The 8,841-nt window shown below is 33.4% G+C and overlaps 1 long non-coding RNA gene across 1 annotated transcript in view; it reads left to right on the top strand.

The window, feature by feature from the left end:
* Window positions 1-1,227: 1,227 nt before the first annotated feature.
* Window positions 1,228-8,841, top strand: part of LOC120314530 — a 28,324-nt gene continuing 20,710 nt past the window's right edge. The window contains exon 1 of the long non-coding RNA XR_005558469.1: window positions 1,228-2,029. This is a non-coding gene — a long non-coding RNA (uncharacterized LOC120314530). The remainder of the gene's footprint in view (window positions 2,030-8,841) is intronic.

The raw sequence follows: 8,841 nt of genomic DNA, 5'->3' as shown, positions 1-8,841 counted from the left end.
TCAAAATATAAATCAATCTTTTCTATTCTTTGGAATCAACAACTTGAATTATAATGATGTAGTTTAAAATAAAGTCTACAGTGAAGTATTTGTATTGTCTAGATGCCCTTGGAGCAGTAAACACATATATTGGCTCTCAGAAATATGCTGTCTCTAGAAGAATCATATATATTGTGCAGTATCTTCATTCCTATGGGACTAGAATTCATTCACAAGTACTCTTTGAAGTGCTCATTCATTCTAAAGAAAAAAATTCTTACCTATATTTGCTGATGCACAACACTTAACAAATTAATATAAAGTTAATTACATTTTCTGTGTTTATCACTTTGCCTTCAAAGTATGCAAATTCCTATAAAATACAGTACATCTGTGCAATTACACCATCATTTTACTTCAGTTCTAATATGCAGGTGATGAAGCTTACTCTAACATGCACATACTTAGAATAATGTGACTTCTGATATTTTATGAGATTTATAGAGAAGAAATTCTCATGGAATTCAGTAGGATTTGTTCCAGTATAAAATTGTATAGGTAATCCTTGACCTACGACTATTTGTTTAATAATTGTGTGAAGTCATGATGGCACTGAAAAAAAGTGATTTATGAACAGTCCTCATACTTACAACCCTTGTAGCATTTCTTGGTCAAAATTTGGACATTTGGCAATTGGCATTGAGTGCCCCAGTGTCATGTGATCACTATTTGAGATCTTCCCGGGGTTTTGATAAGTGTAGTCAATAAGGAAGCTGGATTTACGTAATGCAGTTTGTTTAATGACAAACAAGCTTGGCAGAAAGGTGTGACTCCCTTAAGAGCTTCATTATTTAGCAATGAAAATTCTGTTCCAATTGTAGTCATAAGTCAAGGATTAACTCATAGAATTGCTTCTTTAAGGAGCTTTCCACAATAATACAACAATAATACAATTATTGTGTAATTCATATAAACTACACTGAACTAATCTTAGAAGAACAAAATAAATATATAATGGCAAAAGGGTTGAATGAGATATATATATAAATATATTTCAATAACTGGGTTTGGGAAAAAAATATGATACACCAAGTCTTCTAAACTTATAAACAAGGCAGTATTGTAATTACTATAAAAGCAGCAAAGAAATTCACAATCAGATGTGATATATTTTTCTGACAACTTTTATAGCAAGACATGATATCCAATATATTGTTTGATCTGTTAGCTTAACAGTTGAACCTGACACAATGCAAGATGCCCAGAGAAGTATTTATGATTAAATTGTTAGAAGAAGAATTTGGGGGTTCCACGAACCAGAGTGACAAGAACAAATAAAAAAAAAATCCAGACATACTGTGAGAAAGGAGATCCATTTATTCCCAAGAATAAAGAGATTTGTTTTAGGGGTAGACTACAGAGAAAATTGGGTCCAGAGACTTTTTATCTGTGGTGTGGGCTTGAGGGTATGGTTTGTGTATGTGCTGTTTTTAGTGTATCCTTCCTGTGGAGATTGAGGTACTCCTGCCCCGGGCTTTGTCTCTGAGGTACATGTAAAATCCAGAAAGGAAGATCACCCTTGCCCTCCAATATGTAGATTCCTCCATATGTTTGGATTTATTATGAGGGGAACTGGCGTCTTCTTTATCTGAGAGAATTCTTGTTCTTTGATGGTAGGAAAGGAGGCAGATGAGATGACCTTTTAATTTCCAACAAAGTTTATGCAACTTTTATTCCTGAAGGAAGCATTAATATGTGCTCAGACCTCTTATACACAACTAATACCAATACCATAAAAATACACTGAAAAAAGCATTAGCAAAGACAGGGAAATACGCAGAAGTTTTCTATCTAACTTCTGGCTAAGAAACGGCGAACTGAGAAGAGCCAATAACTTTGGCAGAATGATGGGCTGGCGAGCAGACCAGCTCTTCATAGTTCTTCTCCAAATAAGGAGAGGACTTGAGATTGTTCACAAGTGCTTCACAGAGTTGTTACTCATGAGGAGGCCACTTAAGAGCAATCTTCAGCAGGCTTAAATATCTGTAAGGTAAGGGAATAGACAATTTTGCTCAGTCCACATTAGTGACTTTAAGACATTGGGTTTGCATACTTTTTAATCACTTTTGGACATTGCTTGTTAATTGTTTTTCAGCTATTAGGAACCTTTGGATCAACAAGTTTCACAGCACTGAGTTTCTTTTTCTTCTTCTCCCCCCTTCTTTTCTGGCTTTCTTTCTATTTTTTTCATTTCTGCACTATTTTTCCTTTTTAGTATGTTTTTAGTTTATATTTCTTCTTATATTTTAAATTATAGCTTTTAATAAAATTAATATAAAAAGGAAAAGATAGGGAAATATATTTTCTTGTATTATCTATTAATGAAATTTAACTACATTGCTTCTAAATAAAGTACAAAAGGGGAAGAGACAGGTAGAGATTACACTGAAAAAAATACCAGAATACACAGCTGCAAGGACATAGTCCTCTTTTTTGAAAAAAAGAATGTTTTTGTTTTCCATAAAAGGAAACCCAGAAGAAAAAAAGAGTGATGCAACTTCTATGAAACCAGGAGAATATCTGAAAATAGAAAAGCATTTTCCTCCCAATAGCCTGCAATCTATAAAAGTAAAATGATCTTTGTGCCCTATAGCATAAGCATTCATGAGTATCTGATAAGGACAGGGATTTCTAATGGATTAGCGGTCTATGTGCTGCTTTGATAGAATAAAAAGATGGGATGATAAATTGTATAAGGTGTGTTAGTCACAGCACCAAGTGGATAGAGGAACTTTTAACACTGTAGTATAAAGAAGTAATTTACACTTCTATCTTGAGAATATTAACTGAAAGTCAAGAACTATCTTTCAAAAAGCTCAGCTATTTTGAACACTTAATCCCACAGTAAAAATCACACCCACCCCATGATGGATCTGACAAATCATAAATAATCTTCATACACTCTATACACAATCAGTTTCCATGACACAACATACAGAAGGAAACACTTCCTTCCAAAATAATCTTAACCTCTATATAGTGTCCTTGTATGTAGAACAGAAGTAAATGCTAATAATAAATTTATCTTATTTTCTGTGGTTACATGTTACTTTTTTAAAAAGAGTGATCATGTTCTTATTAGAATTTTAATCAAATAGTTAGGTTCAAGGACTATACTAAATCTTATTTATACATGGCAAAAATGAGCAATAGTGAATCTCAGATGCCCATCATCTTCTGTCTGGCCATGAATTCAAGAACATTCAATGTTCAGACAAATAATTGTGTTTTTAAACTATTTTATGTTAATCATTACTTGTTTGGAAAAAAATAAAGCTAGAACTATCTAAAAACTGATATAAACTGAGTGATAGTCATAGGTTTGAACGTAATGGGAAATTCAGGATTAAAACAAGCTTGATCAATCACTGTGTTTTATTCTTATTTTTTGCCCCAAATAACCATTTAAAATACTATAATAACTGTTAGGGTCCATTGCCTCCCTAAGATCCTGCTTTGCTACCTCATCATGGCAGGGAGGTGTTCCTAGGAGGCATGAGTGAAGAATGTTCAGAGTGTATCTCAAGAGTAGGTACACCCAGCGGAGTTACTCAAACATGAAGGTCATCCCAGCTGCCCAGCTAAAGCAAGCAAATATCTTTATCATACAGCAGCTATATAAAGATGCTGGAAGCAGATGTTCACTCCAGTTAACAATGGCAAAAATATGGCTTTATATTGTTGAAATGATAAACCATTCCTGTATTTTAACACAATGATGGATGGATTGACAAAATAAAATAACTGATGATTCATATGAGATGAACTGTCTTTATGGTCACTAAGAGTCAAGATCCACTGATTTAAATTAGATGTTTAATTTTCTTCTACTAAAATAATGAACTTATCATTTATTAAATCAGTTGCTGGTATTACACAAAACAAGTAATAAGGAAATAATTTATGAAGTACAACAATATCCTGATCTACTTTTAGTGGAAAATATTCACAAAATTTCTGGACATTTCCTCACAATTTTCATTATAATTTTAGTTATCTCTGAAGACAGAGACATGTTGGGGTCAAGAAGCATTTCCAATTTACAAAGATATTCTTTTGGAGTACAACTCATCCCAAAAAGATTTTATCTTGATTGCCAGGTTCTGGGATAGTAACACTTAATACTTCCAGATGAAATGATCTGGATTAAGCAACATAGTGTATATAAATATATACACTTTTATATATGCAGTTGAAACCTGATATACCCCAAAATATCTTAACAATGAGAGGGCATGGGTTCAATATATTTTCGATTATATAAACAGCTTCAGTATAAAAGAATCTGTGTTAAGTCTGCATATACAAGTGCAATGGATAGTTATGTAAAGCATAGGGCAGACAGAATACTAAATGATCTATTTCTACATAGCTTTATGGTATATTTAAATCATCCTCAAAGCTGAGGTTCCTTTTAGCATGAAATTTAAATAAGAGGAAAGCAACCCTACAATCAGAATACTATTTATTATTAACATGTATACATTCAATTTCCCCTTTTCTTCATTTTAACATTTCTAGTTTGTTGATGAACTAGCTCTATTTGGAATAATTAACACAAAGAACTTCAGAACTCAATGACTGAAAAATAATTGCTTCACTCTTTTCTTTTCTGAATATGCTAGAGCCCAAGCTAAAGATTTAGAGCTGACTGGACAAATATAAAAGATGTCAGAAACAGTGACCACTGACATGCCATTCAAGGCGCATGGAAGAACATTCAGGCTTGAATGCCTCTAAACTGCTCATTGGTAAGATCAGCTATCAGTGAGGCACAAGTGTAAGTCAGCACAATTCACTGAGCCTGCCATGACCTTAAAATCATTGCTCCTGGGGCATGTTCATCCACCAATTAGTTTATATGCTCACTGGAAATCTATTGCTCAGTAAATGCACTGGCCTCTCATTCCACAGTGTTGATGAAGTGTGTGTGATGCCTTTTCTCTTCACAACTTGACCCCTAAAGCTGACCCATCTAAAACTAAGGTATTCATGCCAATTGAGTACACCACCATCACACCAGCTTATCACAGGTCTCAATAGTTTCTTTAAAAGCCATTATAGGTCTTTTTTTTTCCTCTAGCCTAGAACGATTTGCTAGACAACTCAGCTAAACACAGTTTTAAATTTGCTAATGTTGGGAAGAACATTTTTAAACAGCGGGTGAAGCATAATCAAACAGACAAATATAGTCCAGAATCAAAGAAAAACTAGGATAATAGCACACAAACATTTCTTATTCTGGGATGCAACCTTTAAAGATTATTGTAGAGGAAAAAGCATTGATATATTGCTCTCACCAGGAAGAAAGAAGATACACAGGTATTTTTCATCATTCAAGGATTATGGAAAAGATTATGTTAAATAAAATATGTTTGAATTATGAATACATTTTGAAATTCTGCATAAAATAAGGTTTTTAACAAGCAAAAGATTTGTAAATATTTCATTTCTTTGGTATTGTCTATTTAAAAGTAAATAAAACAATTATTTATGAAAACAGTTATTTAACTCATTTATTTACTATAAAGCCAGAATAATTATTTTGAATATATCGGGAGGTGCCTTTTTAAAAAAAATTATCTGACAAATTGTTATCATTTCTCTTAATGCTAAAACCCATTTATCACTTTTTGCTATGAATTCCTCAAAATTCTATAACTTGGATGATTATATTCTATTGTTCAGATAACTGTTTTATTTGGCTCCCAATTATTAATGGCATTTTTTCATTTTTCAAAATGTGTTGAACCTTTCCTTATTTAAAATTATAGTGCTGAGGTAAAATGTAAGAACTTAGTTTTGTAGGTATAACAGCAATATCTATTACTTATCTCATTTTAACATATTGGTTTGGTGCTTTGATTTTTCTTTAAACTAGAAAAAGTCAGATAATGCTATCGTGTTCTAGTAATAATTATGTAATAATTGCATTGTTTAAGCTCTAATAATTCTAGCTCTAATAATTTAAGCTCCACAGTTTTAAACAGCATGGAGACTGTTTTGTTTTTTAAAAAATTCCTAGGAAACTTTCTCAATTTAAATTTATTACTAGGTTCTTGTGGAAAATAAATTATAATCTATTCAATTCTGTCTTTGATTCATATTTTAATATTCTATCTTGTTTACTCAAATGAATCTACAAATTTAATTATTTAATAATTACTTTTTCAAGGACTGAAATATTCAGTATGTATATTTCTGTGAAAAACTGCCCCCTTTTGAATTCTATTAATTTTATGTATCTTTACCACTGAATTTTAGCAAAAGACTCATATGGGACAATAATATATGGAGACAGTTTGAATAAATCAACAACTCAATTTGGTGCTACTTTCATCTATTCCATAAATGAATTCATCCACAGGTCAAAAAAAGCACACATTCTCTTATATTCAGTAACTAATTGTACTACTTTTAGCTGCAACAATTGCAACCAAGCATTTAGTTATTAGGTTTTCACACTGATTATTAATTTTTCACATTGTTATATTTTCTCCATAGCTAACTACTTAAAATCAGTAAAATTTGAGCTACTGTACTGTCCCGCTCACTCTCACACACACATAACTGTGTTTTAGTAAGTTTATTAATATTCCCCAATAATTCCCTTCACCAAAAAACCCAGAACTGTCCCAGTTAAGTCCAGCCATGAGCAGACCAATGCTAGTCTACAGAGCACTGACCAAAGAGTCCACAAGGCACTTGAAAATTTCTCAATCAAAATAAATCCACCAGACAAATTTAAATCCACAATACAAGAGAATTCATGAGACAACAAAAGTCCAGAGTTTCCAAGGCACAATCCAAATCAAGGCAGGATGTCAATCCAAAGCGAAGCAGGAATCACAATGATCAGAAAGCACATAACTAGGAAACAAACACGTTGTTCCCAGCATCTCCTCCATCTGTCTGCTATGCTAAATAACCAGCTTTCAGTGCAGCCGATTAATCTGCCCAGAGTTACAATGGGCAGCAAGCAAGCAAGCAAGCAAGCAAGCAAGCAAGCAAGCAAATAAATAAACAAATAAATAAATAAATAAATAAATAAATAAATAAATAAATAAATAAATAAGATATTGGTCATATTGGAGTTATATAAATAAATCTGTGTTAGTGGATACAAGGCCCTAACTGTAAATGGTATGGTGAATACTAGAACCTATGATGTAAAGTTGGTAAGGAACATTTATTTAGTACTGTGAGGATTCCTTTATTTGGAACTGTTTGATTGATTTCGAGTATTTTAAATCTGCTCTAAATTTCTGTCTTGTTGACTGTTATTCAAATTGTTTACAGAGTATTTAGCTCTAGCTTTGGTTTGCATATGTCAGCGTCATATAAACTATAACAGTTGCACTATTTTCTCCAATCCTTACTTTGTTGCTTTTGTTGTCTTAAAAATAATTTGTTTCTAAGCTTCTGGTTCTGGGTCACGGTGCTGCGGTCGTGCGCAGAGGCTCCTCTCTTCGCCGGCCAAGTTTCCTCCGCTGGTAGACCCTTGATCGAGTCGAAAGTCGTCCTGGAGGGGCGACTACCGCTGAGGAGGCCCCTCGTTGACTGCAGAAGGGCGGCAGCATCTTCTGCAGTCCGAGTAAGCTCCTTTGGTCTGACAGAGTAAAGATCAGTCAGTAAAATGGCTGATCACTTAGCTGCACCAACCGTAAGCCACAAGAACATCTAAGCGAATAGAACCACCGTGGAAGATTTGGTGAGACCTTTCCTTGCCTCTACTTTTCCTATTTACTCCTGTGAAAAGCTTTTTTGGAACTATTTCCCTATTTTATTAAAGCGATGTTGTTGATGGGGGAAGAAAAGCCTTGGAACAAAAGAAAAATTAATTTCTACTTTTTAATGGTTGATTTTATTTTTAGACATCTGGGGGTCCCAAAATTCCGATATAGAGACTTAATATGCTAGTTATTTGGAGAATATTGCTTTCTTTTACTTTTCACTATTTTTCTTAATTAAAGTGAAGAAGGAAAAAGGAAAAGAGGAACAAAATTATTTTTACTGGGGGTTTGGAAAGACTGAATAACTTTGGATAACCCTCTGGGGACATCTTTATCAACTGCAATTGTTATTTCCTTTTCTTGGACTCTGAGTTTGACTTTGACCTTCAAATTATCACAAAAAGGAAAAGATAAAGAAGCTGTACAGCTGGGTGGAGGCGGATGTTGATTGATTGTTAGTAAATACAGCCTCCACCAAAAGAATAATGGCACTAAACATTACTGAAATGTAGGAACCCTGCCTAGACATTAATTACAAGTATATATTGGATAAAATTCTTGAAAATACTGAGCTAATAGTTGCCTGTACAAAAGAGATTATTTTTCAACAACAAATTAAAGCACAAGGTGTAAGCGAGCACCTTGCAGGCCAAGAAACAGTAGAAGGGATATATACCCAAAAGACCTGTTCTGAACTTTGCTTACAACTCACTGAGATGGAGGAATTAAATCCACATCTGGATTATCAACCTACATTGGAAAATTTTTTTGATGCTAATGAACAAATGATTTTTAGCACAGAAACTAAGAATGTTACCCCAGAAGGGCAAGCTGATGTGCAGAATTCAATTGATTTCTTGACAGATAAAAAATCAACAGAAGAAGAACAAAATAACACTAAAGAGGATTATACATCATCTTATATACAATCCATTCAGATTTTGGATGATTCAGAAGTGACTGCAATCAACTATATGCTACTTCAAAAAGGATGGGGATTGAGGTCCAATTACGAGCTATCAAGAATCACTACAACTTTGTTACTAGCCTATTAAAATGGACACTGGGA

Source organism: Crotalus tigris, unplaced genomic scaffold (assembly GCF_016545835.1).
Source record: "Crotalus tigris isolate CLP2741 ecotype Arizona unplaced genomic scaffold, ASM1654583v1 scf7180000018941.1685476, whole genome shotgun sequence".
NCBI lineage: Eukaryota > Metazoa > Chordata > Lepidosauria > Squamata > Viperidae > Crotalus > Crotalus tigris.
Note: the sequence above shows the minus strand (reverse complement) of the source record. Positions and strands in the feature narration are given on the sequence as shown.